Source organism: Ceratotherium simum, chromosome 23 (genome assembly GCF_057802395.1).
Source record: "Ceratotherium simum simum isolate JZ-2026a chromosome 23, ASM5780239v1, whole genome shotgun sequence".
In the NCBI taxonomy this organism is placed as follows: Eukaryota; Metazoa; Chordata; class Mammalia; order Perissodactyla; family Rhinocerotidae; genus Ceratotherium; species Ceratotherium simum.
In genome coordinates this window covers 41,409,614-41,426,862 of record NC_141922.1, presented here as the reverse complement: position 1 = coordinate 41,426,862, position 17,249 = coordinate 41,409,614, and the positions used below count along the sequence as shown (strand labels likewise).

Below are 17,249 nucleotides of genomic sequence, written 5' to 3'. Positions count from 1 at the left end.
TCGTTCATTCCACAGATACGCACTGAGCACCCGAGTTTGGGTATCAGTTTTTGCGGTAGGAGCTAACTTGTTCACAAGGAGAGATGCAGCTGAACAGAAGACTGTTGGCTCTTGAGCCAGGGAGGCCTCTCCCTTCCCTGAGATTACACTGTAGTTTCTTTGCTGTATTGAAAATATACCTTCCCCCACCCCCAAATTATTATTATTTTTTAATTTTTTGTTTATTGCAGTAACATTGGTTTATAACATTGTATAAATTTCAGCTGTACATCATTATACTTCTATTTCTGCATAGATTACATCATGTTCACCACCAAAATACTAATTACAACCCATCACCACACACATGTGCCAAATTATCCCTTTCGCCCTCCTCCCTCCCCCCTTCCCCTCTGGTAACCACCAATCCAATCTCTGTCTCTATGTGTTTGTTTATTGTTGTTATTATCTACTACTTAATGAAGGAAATCATACGGTATTTGACCTTCTCCCTCTGACTTATTTCACTTTGCATAATACCCTCAATGTCCATCCATGTTGTCACAAATGGCTGGATTTCATCGTTTCTTATGGCTGAGTAATATTCCATTGTGTATATATACCACAGCTTCTTTATCCATTCGTCCCTTGATGGGCACTTAGGTTGCTTCCAAGTCTTGGCTATTGTGAATAACGCTGCAATGAACACAGGCGTGCATGTATCTTTATGCATTGGTGTTTTCAAGTTCTTTGGATAAATACCCAGCAGTGGAATAGCTGGATCATATGGTAGTTCTATCCTTGATTTTTGAGGACTCTCCATACTGTTTTCCATAGTGGCTGCACCAGTTTACACTCCCACCAGCAGTGTATGAGAGTTCCCTTCTCTCCACATCCTCTCCAACACATGTTGTTTCCTGTCTTGTTAATTATAGCCATTCTGACAGGCGTCAGGTGATATCTCATTGTAGTTTTGATTTGCATTTCCCTGATAGTTAATGATTTTGAACATCTTTTCATGTGTCTGTTGGCCATCTGTATATCTTCTTTGGAGAAATGTCTGTTCAGGTCTTTTGTGCATTTTTTAATTGTCCACCCCCAAATTAAACTTTCAGTGTCCTCCTTCATTCTCAGAAAGATCTGAATTTGAAAAAGCTTGCCTCAAAATAACATAGCAAGCAATCTGATATTACTGGTCTTATACAATCTTAGTTTATCATCATAGTCATTAATAATTCAAGTTATAACTGTTTGCTTATATATGGAAGTAACTTGAGGGAAAAGTGAATAGACAGGGAGGGGATATTTAAGTAACAACTTTGGTTTGAGATTTCTTCCCTATTATTTTTAGACTACAATTTAAAGAAGTTTGTGTGTATTGTGTTTTTTTCACCAAAAATTTTTACTTCAAGAAATGGGAATGCTCCTATTTTTCCCTCTAAAAGTAGCAGTAATTTTTAACAATTGTCTTTTTAAGTTAAATTTAATCTTTTAATTTCAGAGACCTCTGTTATTCTTGTGTGACAACACAGAGTATGTAACTTTAATTCTCTGGCCATCTAATTAGAAAGATGTTTCCTAAGTATGATCACCATTGGAATTGGTCCAGAGCCCATATTTATAAAACAGTAACTATGACAACCCATTCTTCCTAACCAGGCTCAACCCCTAACACTTTCCCAACTGTCTGTTTTACAAGATGACATAAGTAGAGGGTTTGAAAAAAAAAACAACAAAACTTTGGATGATAATCAAAATGCTTTTTGCAAAAGAGACTTTAAAGCTGTTTATTCAGCAGCATGTGATTCGGATAGTGGAAGTTCATCAGAAAGCAAGGATTAACCCCCTCACTTATTTCTCTTTTCCTTTTGGAAGCAGATAGACTGCTGTGAATTCCATGTACTCAGCCTGAGCTGCCAAATGGGACTGGAAACTATTTGATTAACTGGTGGTCGTAACGTGAGGCAGGGATAATTCATTGTTTTCCTGTTCTTCATGACCACATGTAATAGAGGGATTTTTTTGTTTAAAAAGAAGTGAAAATATATTACAACTTTCAAATCAATGTCTCTCTGAACCTGAAAGGCTTTTAAATATTTCATCCTTTTCTGATTGAATAGGACGATGCTATTTATCTATAACAATTTTAACTAAATTCCTTGTAGTTACCTCTATCTCCAGTGCAAAAAGAAACTCCTTTTAAGTGAATACTTAACACAGATCTTAATATGCTTGAAGAGGCAATTTCTTTAGCTGAGTGCATACATGGTTGGTTTTGATTAGACCCCATGGTGTGCGGAGGGTTCAGAGTGTCCAGGACAGGATCAGAACAGTCCTCTGGTGCTCGATGGGGTGGCATATCCCATAAGATTAGCTGGCTTTCAAAACTGAGATAGTGGCAGGACTATGCAATTGAGACCACTCCTTAACATTGACCCCTCCCCTTGGTCTATTTCCATATGTCTCAGTGAGAATGGATTTCCTGTAGGGAGAAGGGAGTTGGAGGCGCTGCCTCTACCAGAGCAGCTTCATCTTTCCTTGGGCCAGAAGTAAGCAGAAGGTAGTAGGTTGCAACCTGTTCAACCATATCTTCGTGAGCCCTCAGTCGAGATCATACTAGGCCTCCTAATGGCATGGGGCACACTTAACCAGTTGACTTGCTGATATTCTTTTTTCCCTTGGCTTCTGTACTACCCTTGCTTGATTTTTTTCTTTTTTATACCGTCTCTCTGGAAATCAGAATTCTAACCTGGAGGTTTAAAGTAATGCATTAAACTGAAATTGTTGAGATTATGATGCAAAGAAGTATACAGATGCAGTGTAAATTATGAACTCGAATCATCAGTGGCTATATAGTTAAACACACCATCTGGGTATTCCAAGAGACTACCTTTTTAATGTGCTTGTCCCCCATGAAATACCTTCATCTCTACACTAGCATAGCTCTTCCTTCAGAATCACTCAACTAGATCCTAGAACCTGGCCAATGGGAACAATTCAGTCTCCTTCAATTCCTAATTCTCTCTCTTTCCTTCAAACGCTATTGTTTCCCCTGGCTCCAGTATTAATCTTATTATTTTATTCATTGTCCCCAGTAACACACTCTTGTTTGCCCATCCATCCACCCATCCATCTATCCATCCATCTTTCCATCCAGCCATCCATCATTTATTGAGCAACTACTATGTGCATGCAAGCACATCTCAAAGCATCATTATTTCCCTGGCCAAACTAGGAAGATAATGAAAGATTCAATGCTCTGTTCTTAATTTGATTTTTTAAAAGCAGACCCTATAATAAAGAATTGAGTGCAGGTAGTTTATTTGATAGGTGATTCCAGGGAGCCAAAATGAGATAAAGAGGGAGAAGGAAGGGGAAAAAACCAATAAATGATACATTAAGATGTGGGTAATTGCTATGGGCAACTGGGCTCAGTGCTCCTGGGGATTTTTCGAGAAACTTTGTAGAACATGCTTCAGAATTGTCCCACTGAAGGAGCGAAAGCTGAGTTTATCCATTGACTCTTGTCTTCGTTGGTTGAAAATTACCTTGGGGGCATTAAATCCCTGGCATTTTCAGGATTCTCTCCTAGTAGGCTTTTAGTGCTAGAGAAAGCCCTGGGGAGAAAAGCAGAGGACAGGGACAGGAACAGGTTCTGTTTGCCCAGTCTGCAGGTGAACCCAGAGGTGGGCCCAGAGGCTGGGGGGGGTGGGGATCCATGGCATCTACTTCAACCTCTCTGGCTATCCCAACTGCCTTAAATGGAAATGCATGAGAGTTTTCCATTTTTCAGTAAAGTTTACCAGAGTGGGCGTTTACTCTATTTCATGGGAAGAAACACAGCACTTATGTTTAGAATTGGACTTACTCATTTCCTAAATATATATAGCTTCCCTTTTCTCTACAACCTCTTTTCAGCAGATTATGCAGACAAGAAAAATATTGCAACTGAAAGCACCACTACAAATTTCCCAGTACTGACATTCATCATGCCCATTTGATTTATTGTCTATCATTTGAAAAGAATATTTTGCAACTCTTGTGCCATGATTTTTTTTACAAAGAATGATTACATCCATGTAACATAACTCTTCTAATGGCTAAAGCAGTTTGCTTTATCACCCATTCACTTCCTAATTATAGTGTGTTAGCAAGCAGACATTATATATGGAAAGTTGGGAGAGAAATATTTGGTTCAGCCCATCTTTCAGAGAAGAGGGGATGGATATAAAACCAGACTAGATACAACGACTGATTATTGAGTGCTTGGTTTGGTGGACTTAATTTACACTATAAAATTGATTAAAAAAATAAAGAAACTTCTATTAATACTTTTAAGTGTCAAAGTTTGAATATCGTCTACTTTGAGTCCATTAAAAAGATTTTCACTACCCTTAGATTGACCTTCTTTTTTTGCCCTTTTGTGTAACCCCTTCTACTCTACACATCACTGGGCTGAGGAGAAAATAACTGAGTGATAAATATTTGGGATATATTTATTGAACGCATGAAAGAAATCTACTTGGAATTTTTATCTAAGAACAAACGCCCGTGAACTGAAACAAAAATCAGTAAATTAACCTTTTGGGGTTCATTTATGAATGCTCTATGATATGTATTTATCAAACACATACCCGGTTATGCCAGGAATGCCTCTCTCTATCTCTCCATTTATTCAAGTCTTGTCCAAATTCTAAGGTCCAGGCATAATTTCTCTTTCTTTAATGAAGCTTCTCCAATTTCTTCCAATTCAGTGCTTCTTATACTTGGCTGCTGTTGGGGAGCTGTTAACAATCTTTTTTGCCCAGGCTACACCCCAGATCATTTAAACCAGAGCCTGCAGAGGTGTAAATTCGAGTCTCTGCATTTTTAAAAGCTCAGATGGTTACAATGTGCAGCCAAGGTTGAGAACCATTACCCTTCCTGGCTGTGATTGCTCCCTTCTCTGAAGACCCAGAAACCCTTGCTTATATCTCTTAAAGACAGTTGTAATTGGCCTTGTAGTCTAGTTCAGGGTACTCTGAAGATCAGCTAGCCCAACCACCTTTCCAATTCCCAGATACCTCTCACAACATTCTGATTGCAGCTTGAATACCCCCAGTGGCATGGAACTCATTCCCCAATGCAGGCTAGGCCATCTTTGGGCAGCTCTGAACAGTTCAGATCCAAGTCTGTTTCTTTGTAGCTTCAACCTATTCTTCCTGTTCCTACCACTTTAGGGGAAAAAAACCTTCTCAAAAAGTTTTAAAAATGTTTGAACAATCCATTCATTCAGAAAACATTTAAGGAATGCGTACTATGTATTGGACAGTGGGCTACCTCACTGGAAATAAAAGTGGATTCCTAGGAGGATTTGAAAGTCAGTCCTCATTTCTATAAATAAATTCTGTTGGTTTTTTTTTTTTTCTTTTAAATCTGCCACATTTCTCGCGTAAAAGATTATCTGGGCTGGAACAATAAAAGACCAAATGGGCTTAAGCTACAACATGGGGACTTATGTAGCACAGTTATGACTAAAACTTTGGGAACAGTTTTCTGAATAAGGTTGTGAAATCTTTCCTTGAGGATTTAAATATGACATCTTTTATGTGACTCCCTTTATATGCTACCTGGAGGGCAGAGGGCACTGTCCTAGGTTACCTCTCAGAGTTCCTTCTGAGTCATTCTCTGGCTCTAAATGAGGCTGCCCTGGGGAAGCCAGAGTGAATAATTAAAATACTTGTTTACCTTCCTGATAATTTGAGGGGAGGGATAGATAAACAAGGTTGCTTCGCCTCCCTGTTGTTCCCTGCAATGCAAGTAGCCAGCTGGGGTCTCCCAGGAGAATCTCAGTCCAGCAGTGCTTGGTCATGCCAGTTCCCTAACACTGAAGGTTTTTGTGGGAAACAAAGCACGTTAAGGGCGGATCTGGGTCACACCGGCCTCATATAGCTTTCCAAGGCTTATTCAAGGAGAGGGAAGGCAGGCTGCAAACAGCAGAGCTCCAGGGGTTCCATTCCCATTGTTGTGTTCCTGAAGGGTTGCGTTCATAGACTTTACAGACTGCTCTGAGAATGGTGTCCCCTGGAGTAGTGTAAGGATGTGGCCCTAGGACACAGAAGAGATGAGCATCTTATGAAAGAACCAGTGCTGATGAAGTGTTGAATATTCTATATTGTCCCATCAGAGGGAAAGTAAGGGGTCCTAAGGACACTTTCCTGGGAACTAGAACATGGTTCCAATTACCCCAGCTCAGAAACACACCAGAGAGGCATTTTATACTCCAGACATCAGGCTAGCTAAGTCGTTTCCACCATTCTCTTGTCTGCTTAGACCCCAGGTCTTCCTTTCCTTCAAATTAACTCACTCCTGAGATGATCTGAATTCCTTCTAATTTCTGTTTATCAGTGCAGTGAAATTTGCACTTTGGTGGTTAATTCTGGTTTGTTGCTCCACCCTGCCATACTTTATCCCTTGGTACACATTATGCCAGGAGGTACTTGTGCTCGCCCCTGGTTGCATCAACCTTAAAACAGACACAGGCACTGAAAATATGCAGGGCCGGACCAGCAAATCCTGTATAGCTCAAGTTCCTCCTGGTGTTTTAGAGCCAACCAATTACTTGATTAATTTTATGGGTTGACCATGCCCATCTCTTACTCTCAGGAAGCATTTGCTAATATCATAAGACAAGGAATGAAGGAAAAGTGCTCTTTCAGTTCCAAACCCTGGGGCATTTTTGCACTAATAACCTTCCTCCTTTGTGCTTGTCAAAAGAACGTAAACCAAAGCAATTAAATTAAATGGAGTTAACATCGGCATGGTAGCATAAATCAAATGTCAGGAAATTCAATATTAAGGGGTTAACGTTCCTTTCTTACGAACTGTCTAGTATCTGCCTACTTAGAATTAAGAATAAGCCAGAAACGAGGCCTTGGTATAAGAGAGGATTGCATGAGAGAGGGAGGCGCTGACCTTGTGTTCAGCAGCAGACAGGCAGCCTTGTGATTTGTGGGTGACGGTGTTTATCAGATGTTAGTCTTTTGTGTGGCTCTTGATCAGGTTCTCCTGCCCATTGTATTCTGAACAGGCAAAGATGGTTAAGCAGTTTACCTCTGTGCTCAACAGTTCCAGAACAGAAAGCAAACAGCCTCGTGTTTAGTCTGCACCCACCTGGGCTGTGCTCTGAAGAGCCACCAGATTCTCCACATCTCTGACTCTCCCAGTGAAAAGCAGAGGTCTCCTCACTTTGTTCATGGACTGAAAGCTGCCTGCAAGATGGGCTTCCAAAGTTCAGACCCTGACGAAGGGAAATTATCCTCCAAGTCTGGGGGCGGCAAATCAGAAGAAACAATTTGCTTCGATTTGGGTCTGATTTTAATTTGAGGAGTCCAGGGCCTTAAGGCTTTCTGCTGTGTCTGAAAATAAACTCAAACTCCTCCACCCAGGTGGCTTTTAAGGAATTATAAATTACTTAAAACTTGTATTTTTATTGTAATTTATTTCCCATGAGATGATGTTCTCCCCTTGCAACCTCATTTTTGCACGTGACTTCCTAATGAACTGTTAACAAGCATTTATGTTAAGAGCTGGTGCAGGCTTTTGAATGATGGAAGATCATTCTGATTTAAGGGAGTGATAGTTTAAAATTCCAATTGCTTTTTGTCTTTCTGTTTATTGGGGAGAGACAAGAGACTAAAACTTCCTAGAGAGAACCTTTCAAAGCAAAGAAATACAATGTGTAACGTTCATTTTGTTTGCATGCAGAAGGCCTGACTGAAGTCTTGGTGAGCAGATGAGACCCATTGCATTGGTTAGGAGGAATGCTGGAAGATAAGATGTTTTGCTCTGCTTGAATGTGTGTTTTTAGCCATGTTATCCTGTAAAGAAGTTATGCCCGTGACTCTTAACCTGCTTTATGAGATTAAACAAAAATGCTCATCTTTCTAGGCTTTCTTGTGTGCTTCCCCAAATACAAGTTTCTCAGTACCAATCCTGGAGAGTTGGAGCACAGTCCACTCTCTTGTTACTTGTCTTTGGCTTAATTTCAGAAATCCAGTTGGAGGTTCCTACAGTTTTCTCCAGCATAGTTCAAAGCCATGGTCTCCCACCAATTCTGACTATCTTTCTGACACATGCTTAATTTTTCCTATATCTGTCCTTACAACATAGAGTTGGGCTGAAAATGTACTTTTACTATATTCTCTTATCTTCAGGAGTGTGTCTGTAAGCACACAAATGAGTTATACTCAGATACAACAACTTGTGCTTGCTTCCAACTGAAAGCATCCAGTGAAAAGTGTGCGTAGAGAATTTAGTAGATCTGTCTCAGAGATTTGCCTCTGTCTCAGACGCAAAAGTTTCTTTACAAATTGCTATGCTTTGAAAACAGCCTTTTCTGTGTGCTGAGAACTCAAGGGGAGCTGTGTTCAGGTCAGGAGGTATATCAAGAAACTGGAGCAGTCAAAAACCAAAAGGGGAGAAGCTTACCCTTTCTGAACTTCCCTGTTGGGAGATCAAGAGGGAGAAATAGGTTTCCTGAGACGTATTCAGAAACTAGTGGGGTTTCTATGACAACAGAAATGAACAGGGAAAACACCGTGTCATCTTCTCTCCTTAAGATCCCTCAGCTTCACATGAGCCCAAGATCAAGGAATCAAATACATAGAAAGTCATACAGCAAAGAGGGACACGTGTTTCTTTTAGACCAGCAGATGGCTAGCAACTGGAACTCATTAGATCTTCACTGGAGGAGGAATTAAAGCAACTGTTACATTTCTCTTTTCTAGTGCAATTTTTTGGAGATATTAAAATGTTAGTCCTGTTCATTTGTGCAGTCTGTTTGGAATAGAGACTTTGTCTCACTTGCCAGCTTCCCCTATAGAATGAAGTCCATAGAATTGCTGTTTCAAAAGTTTGATTCTTTGGCTAGCTAGCTATTTCCAAAGTATAAGTCGAATCCTCACAAACACTATTACCAAAACATTCTATCTCTGATGGTGAGGATGGTGTTCTTTGGAGATTTTCAGTTTTAAACCACCTATTTTACTGGAGGCATAACTTGCATGCACATGTTTTTCCATGGTTAGATGGAAAGCCTTCATTGCCCTCCTGGTTCTCTCAGTTTTCAGGGCTGCAGAATGAAGAGGACAATCCCAGTTCCCTTCACAGGCGCACCAGCAGAGGTGTCATTTGACTGCCTGGCAAAAGGGCAGGAATGGAGATAGTTATAGCTGGCTGGATGCCAGGATAAGGAAAGCATTCTGATGGGCAGTTGGAATGTCAGATAGATTTATATCTCCTTGGACTTGGGTTTGTCAGCACTGCCAGGAGGAGGGAGAAGTTTGTCTCACAGAGAGACATTCACAGGGCAAAGACGGACGTCAATGTGCTAAGTCTTATCACTTTCCTTTGCATTAGCTCCCTTGGCAGGTGGTCCCCAAGCGGGTGCTGAATATCCAAGGCAGAGAGACAAGAGGAAACCCAAGAATGTTCTTCCTCCTCTTCTGTCAGCGGCTGTGTGTATACCAAAGGCCACACTGACCTTTCCTCAGAGGAGGCCTCTGGCCACACATGCAGCTGGAGGCCTCTGGCCACTCTCTGCCTCTTCCTCACAAAGGATTTGTGGAAGCAAAGATCACGTTATCAGATAGGGGTAACTGGCTCTCACCCATGGAGTATTCCAGGGATCAAGGCTATTCACTGAAGTTCAGCAATGCTGCTCTGACCTTTTTCCTTATAGCCATGCTAGGTTCAAACATGAAATAGGTAATGCGGTTTCATTTGCAGATTCCTTTCTTTTTACTTCTCTTTAACTTTTCTATTGTGCCACAAAGGACAAGTATGTCTCCTGCTTATCTAAAGAAGTTTTGGCAAAAATGAAGTTTTGGTTCTGTAGTTTTATGGTAACCCTGGAGAAATCACCATACAGTTTCCACAACACCATTATTTGCCTGTTCATTTTTATTATAGTCCCACTCTTTCTTTTGCTCCTGTTTTATTTACCAACTTAGAAAGCTAACTCCCTTGGCCCTGTACAGCTCTTGTGATCACCTAGGCTGGGTGAAGCTTGGCCTTCAGAGAAGGAATAGACATAGTAGGAGGAAAGCAGATGAGGCTGCCACAGTCTTAGCTTGCCTCTGTATGTCCTCCCTTTCTTCCACTGGAGTCCCTACCTTAAGCACCTACAACTATCTCGTAGCTTGGTCTCTTTGAGACCTGGGACTAACAAGGCAGTGGTTTGAGTATCTTAAACCTTGGGACTACTGCTTTCCCCTCCACCCTGACCCGAAACATCCTATTTCTCCCAATTTCCAAAAGAGTTCTATGAGCAAAATTGCCCCAAATAGAAGGAGCTCATTTGGTAGGGCTGAGAGGAGAAGAGGTAGCAGATTGCATCTTGGTGTGGTGAAAGGTTTGAGTAGACCTTGGTCTACTAGACAAGTTCTTCCTGGTGCTAGTTTAGTCCTATTGCTTTGAATGATATTTGTGGAGCTCTGGGAACTCTTACCCTCTAGCCAATCAGTAACTTTCCCAGGGGGAAACTTGAGATTTTTTAATCTGGATTTTCTATGTAGCAATCCCTAACCTGTCTCAATGTTTCTTTCTTTTTTGTTATCTTTAATTAGAAAATGTTTCAAACATACTAGAAAACCATAAAAAATCAGAAAAAGACAAGTATGTATATATTCACTACCCAGACTGAACAGATATTAATGCTTAGCTATATTTGCTTCAGGTTCCTCCTTAATAAAAGAAGGAAGGAAGAAAGGAAAGGAGGAAGGGAAGAAAGAAGAAAGGAAGGAAGAAAGGAAGGAAAGAGAGAAAACAAACAAAATAATACAGATATGGTTAAAGTTCTACCCATATTTCCCGTGTATCTTCCCTTTCTTCCCCATAGAACTCACTTCCTGAAGTTTGTGTATATCGTTCCCATTTGTATTTTGATTATTTTTATTACATATGTGTGTTCTCATATACAAATTAGGTATAGTTTTTTAGTTTTAAAATTTTAAATAAGTAGTATCGTAAAAGTGCATCCTTTTGCAACTTGAATGATTATACTGAACATTGTTACGACATTTTTAAAGACTTTTCCCTGTTGATATATCTGGCTTTAGTTCATCCATTTTAACATGAATCAACCAGAGTTTACTAAATGTCATTGTTACTCTAAATACTACTTTATTACACAGAGCTGATTGTGTTCTTTCCCTACTCTTCACAACCTGGCCCCAACCTCCCTTTCCAGTCATCATGAAATACATGCCTTGGTCCAGTTCCTTCTTGGTCCCGCCTTTCAAAAGAACCATTAGTTTTTCTGATAAAGTAATTGTCTGTGCTTTGACCACAGTGAGCACAAATGTCCTATGAACAGCCTCTTCCAGGTAGGAGAGTTCACTTGAGATACCGTTTTATTTGTTCACCACTCTCTCTCCAGCATTGAGGAGGGTGCTCCATTCTTAACAGATACACAATAAATACTTGTTGGATGAATATCTGTGTGTGTGAAGACAGGTGTCTGCAGAATAAGGGTTTAAAGCTATGATTCTGAACACATGTAAGTGGGTATTAAGCCCTTTCCTAAATACTCACACCACCCTCCAGCAACCATTGGTTTCTTGCTAGTTAGTTTATTCTTCAAGAATTGCCACAGTAGATTAAAGAGATGATTTTCGTTAGCTCTTTCAGATTGCAGACTCCTTCTGCACGGCTCGGTGAGGACCACTGGATGTTTGCAAATAGCCAAAGCTCTTGCCATGGGGAATTGTTGATATGAAAGGCCTGGCAGATGTTGTGCTCTTCTGCCATCTGTCTCTTGCCGTATAGAGGCAAGTAGCCTTGGAAGTAGCTTTAATTTGGCTTTGGCTAGGCCCTAGCAAAGTCATGATTACCAGATTTGGTAAGAAAAATGCCAAGTGTGTAGCCCCAGTCAAAGGGAGACAATTTTCTCCTCACTTTGCTGTTCTTGGCAGCCCAGGGCCAGTTTGTTCTTGCTCTGCCTGGAAGTGGATGTGCCTTCCTGTAATAAATGGTTGGAGGGGCCAGGGTGAAATGGAAAATGCTTCTGTACAATCAGCAAAGACTTCTTATGGGCTTTTGTCAACCTCATTCATTCAATGATTATTTATTGAATAAGCAATTGACAAGGCATTGTCCCTGCCCCCAACTTGCTTCTAATTCAGTGGAACAGACAGAAAGCTGGGGTTTTCAAGGCAGTCGCTAAATGCTAAAACAGGGAGAGGAAACGCAGGGTGGGTATAGAAGCCCTTAGGAGGGGCACCAACCTAGACAGGGGTATGGTGGTCAGCAAAGGCTGTCTGGGGGAAGTGACCCTCATCATGGGGTAAAATGAGATTAATACCCACATTGCAAGGTTGAGAGAATTTAAGGTAGTGTCTTTAAATCGCCTGCTCCTTGCTAAATAGTAGCAGTGATAATAATGTGGTATCGGTGGTAGTGAAGGAAATGATAGTGAAGGAAAAATATGGCATCACAACTAGATAGCCCTAGTTTCAGATCCTTTCTCTTCCTGTTCCTAGCTCTGTGATCTTGAACAAGTCACTCCGCCTCACTGTGCCTCATCTGTAAAATGGGACTGGTGATGTGTACCTCAGGATGGTTGTGATGATTACAGAAAATGTTCATAAGGAACCTAACACAGTGCCTAGAACGTAGGAGGCATTCAGTAAAAAGTTGGAGAGGGGTATTGAAATGAATATTAAGTAAAAAGGCAAGAGCAGCTTGAAGAGAAGGTAGCAGTAGGTGTCGTTAGTGGTTATGGAAGGAAGAGCTCTGGATGTGGAGCCTGGGGACCTAAGTTCTCACCCAACTCTGTCAATGGGGAGCTTGGGCATGTCCTTTCTGGCATCCCCTGGGGTCTCCTATCAGTGCAGAGAGGCCCATCCATGAGCCAGGTAATTTCTAGGTGAGAGGAACACATAACAAGTGACCCAGGATGAAGGACAACAGAGAGATCACTGTGTGGTGCAAGGACATGGGAAGCCTTCATAGAGGAGAAGGGCTTTGGGCTGGGTGCTGAAGGTCAGATCGGCTTTAGACAAGAAGAGCTAAATGAAGAGGGCATTCCAGACAGCAGCATGATGGAGCAAAAAGGGCCAAGTCACACATCAAGTGTCAGTGGCTTCCTTCATCTCCTCATCTCTGGGGCAGCCTTACTCCTGAAGGAGAATGGATAATACAAAGGTCTTGACTTTGGCTCAGAAGTTTGTTGCTTTGATGGTCAGGGCTGGTTCTGGCAGCATGTCAAGTCAGTGAAGTCCATCTGCATGATCATTCATATTCCTGTCACCAACCCACCTTCCTTTGCCTGTACATTCCTGTCAGCTCAGCTAAACAAGCCTCCCCCTCCCACTCCACTTTGCAAGCCTGCAAAGTATGCCTTTTATAGCATCCTTTTTCTGGTTCTTCTCCCCACTCTCAAAAGCATATTTATAATCATAGTATATCAAACCTTAAAGGTAGCTTAGAGTTCATTATTATAACTCCTCCTTATTTTATTATGAAGGGATATGCCCAAGGTTAAGCATTAGGGCAGAGCCAGATCCCTGTGATCTCCAGTTATGTTCTTTTTCTTCCACTATACAACTGCATTTTTGTCCACCATGCATTCTGATTATGGCATCAATACCTGTATATTAATCAGGACTTTTGGAGTTTTAGTTTTCAGAAACTTAGTGAAACTGGTTTAATAAGAGGGAAATGTCTTGGTTCATGTAACTGAAGAGTTTTTGTAGGGCTGAATCCAGGTTTCAAGATGTCACATGTCTGCCTCTCCCTTGCAAGGCTCTACTTTTCTCAGTGTGGCTTCATTCTCAGGCAAACTGCCTACAAATGGTGTCCAAAAGGCCTTAATAGCACCAGACTTATTAGCATCCCAAGAAAAATAGAGAAGTTTTTTCTGGCAAAAGTCCTAGATAGGACTTTTATTAGTTTGACTTGAGTCATTTGCCTACTTTCATTGTGATGGGGGTTGTAGATCTGTGATTGTCCAGGACTAGGTAGGATGCCCACTACCAGAACTAGGGGTCATGGTCAATATCACGCAAACCACGGACTGAGAGTGGGGAATAGGTGGTTCCCAAGAGGAAACCAGGCTTCTGTTTTCAAAAGAAGGGGAAATGGATGTGGAGCTAGTGTGTGTGCACCCGCCCACACATCACCCACCCACAACCAACCACAAACTGATAGCAGCTGAAGGTATTGTATCCCTGAAAGCATTTGCCTCTTGTGAAGGACCATCAATGTTTTAATGTGTATAACATGGGAATTTTGTGTACCGTGGAAAGGCCAGTGAGGGGGTTGGAGAAGGTGGAGATTTTGGATTTTAGGATTTTTCAGGCTCTCCCAAATCATAGCACAAAGTGTCTACTCTGTCCATTTATAAATCTTATCCTGATGGTGGCCCAGGAAATCAGCCTGAGATGAAAAAGTCTTCACCATTTAACCACATGTGGATAACTGAAAGTTGACACTAATTAACTGTCTTCCCAACTGGGCATCCCAATTTGTTCTACCTCTTTTCTTACCATGTATTTCTTACCTCACTCATGAACATAACCAATGTCTTGTGAGCCCAAGTCCAGCAGTGAATATCAGATAGGAAATTATAACTTTGCATATTGGTTGTATTCTTTCTCTCCTTTTCATGGCCTCTTTTGTGTAGCTCTTGTGTGCTTGGAGAAGACTCTGGGCTTGTTTGTTAAGCGTGAAGTGCTTACATTCTCTCAGCCTGATGCAGTGTGGTGATGGGGTACAGTGGGTCCATTTTAGAAGGAGGTAACGGTGGTGAGGGGCAGTTAGAAGGTAGCATTGTTCAATGTGGTGGGACTAATGAAGTATTTCTGGATTGAATTGAATGGAATTTTTGCCTAAGTTCTTTTAAAAATCATTTTCAAGTCTGTTTTAATTCCAAATGTTCTCTTATATGATTTCTGACTCATTTGCTTAATGGTTTCATTTAGGTTTAAAAAAGGAACACCAAACCTTCATTATTTACTTTCCCTGATGCTTTTCAAATACCACAGAATTCTGTAAAACCATCAGAGAGACAGAGGGGGCCAACATTAAACATTCATTTTCGTTACTTTGGCAAAGAATTGTTGAGATAATTCGACACAGAGGAACTAGTACAGGTCTCTGTTAGCTGTACCTAATGCTAATCGACTCACTCACAAACTCTCTTGCCTGACAACAATTAGTAGAAATATACGGATATATCTAAATACTCCAAAGATCTCAGAGAGAACTTTGGAAAATATTTCAAAACATTTAGAAACATCAGAAGTTTGAAAAACAAAATATTCCCACATATAAGCATGGGGTGGGGAAAGAACTATGGTCTTTTTTTTTCTCACCATTGTAGTGCTGGCCTCTAGCACAGTGATTCGTGGAGAGGAAGTTCTCAGTAAGTATGTAATGAATCAGTAACTTCATCCTTATTTGGTTCTTGAATATCCATGGCTTTAAAGGTCATTAGAGCAGGCAAAACAGGGTGATCTCTTTTGTATTGTCATATCTATGGATCCAGCAGCATGTGGTTTCTTTCCTTCCTTCCTTCTTCCTTCCTTCCTTCTCTCCTTCCCTCCTCCCTCCCTTTTTTCCTTCCTTCTTTCCTTGGCTCCCTCACTCCCTTACTCTCTTACTCCCTTTCTTCCTTCTTTCCTTTTTTCCTTCCAGTATTTACTGAACCCCTACTCTGTGTCAGTGTTCCTTATGGTACAGAGGTAACTAAGGCTTAACCCCTACCCTCAAAGAGCCTACAGTTTAGTGACAGATACACACAAATAAATGGGCAATTTCAATATAGCATAGAAAGTATTATCATAGAGGAAGTACACAGTGTCTGTGAGCCATTTAAGAAGGAGAGCATTTAACGTAAACTCAGGGAATCTGGAAGGGCTTCTCAGAGGAAGTGATATCTCATCTGAGTTTTGAAGTACAATTTGAGTTAGCCAGACCTGGTTTTCTATGGCTGAGTGGGCTGGATATGGGGATCCTGAGCTTGAATTTAATCTTGCTACTGGGGTGAGGCAAGTGTTGGTGGCCACCCCCAGCTTCAGGTGCCCAGATAGAGTTCAGTCCAGTAGTCATAGCCTGGTAGCCAAAGAGTTTGACCATGGAATTCATAGTCCAGAGAAGCATCCAGACACTGGGTACCAAGAAGGGAAATAGTAGTACTGGAAGTCTGTCAGACCTTAGGAGAGACACCTGTATGAGCATGGACAGGCACAGTTCTCATGCCCAGAGACCATGGCACAGCTCAGCCTGCAGAGGGCCTGGGACCTCAGCCGTGGGCACATCGTGCAGGACAGGAGCCGCGTTAACAGCCCAGTTGTTGCCTGCACCTGTAGTCAGTGGTGGCCACCATTATCCACACCTCTAGGAAGCTAGAGGTCAAGCTACCCTACTTGCTTCTGAGAAATCCTTTAAGTCTAAGTTTCACTGGATTACAGTGTCAGCATTCCTTATCAGCACCTACTGTGTGGCTGGCACTGTGCTGGGCACTGGGGATATAGAGATGAAAGGACCTGATTTGTTCCTTTAACTAAACTGCCCAGCTTTGCATTTAAAAAAATTATTTTTTCTGGTACTCTTAAAATTTGTTTTGCCCAAATAATACATGAATACTCGCCTCTTAGAAATAAGTTATACAATACAGAAATGTAAAGGCTAAAACATTGGTGTTTCTTTTTTCCTCTAATTCTAGCTTCTTTCACTAGTGTTAACCACTGAAAACCTTTCTTGTGTATATTTCTAGTCCTTTTTCTATGCTCGTATATCCATATATAATTGTATCAGTTGGAGTCCCAGCAGGAAACAGAGGGTGCATTCAAATTAGGATAATTTGAGTTGAGTTTAATAAAGGGAATATTTGCAAAGTATGGGCAGGATGGAGGGAAACCACAAGAGATAATGTTTACTACTCCTAGACCTGAAAGGGCACAGAGAGGGAGTGGTCATGGAAACCTGGACACAGAGAAGGTGCTGCAGAAAGGATCCTCTGCTGAGACCCGTGGTGGAGGGACGCAGCCAGTACTCAGGGACCACAGGGAATAAGCACACAGACCTGCCTCATTTCCCTCCCTCCACTCTCCTGCTGACTGAACCCTGTTGACTGAACCCTACAGAAAGCCAGGGGGCAGGAAGCCTATTGTTATGGTGGCCAGAGAGCAGGGTGGTGGTTGGATTGGATGGGCAAACAGAAGATATCCAGTAGAAATCTATACTTATCATGTAGTTTTATGAGCTTTTAGTTTCTTTGCTAACTT

The 17,249-nt window shown here is 41.4% G+C and overlaps 1 protein-coding gene across 4 annotated transcripts in view; it reads left to right on the top strand.

Moving 5' to 3' along the window:
• Window positions 1-17,249, top strand: part of CPQ (carboxypeptidase Q) — a 583,418-nt gene that overhangs the window by 273,662 nt on the left and 292,507 nt on the right. The window lies entirely within an intron of this gene.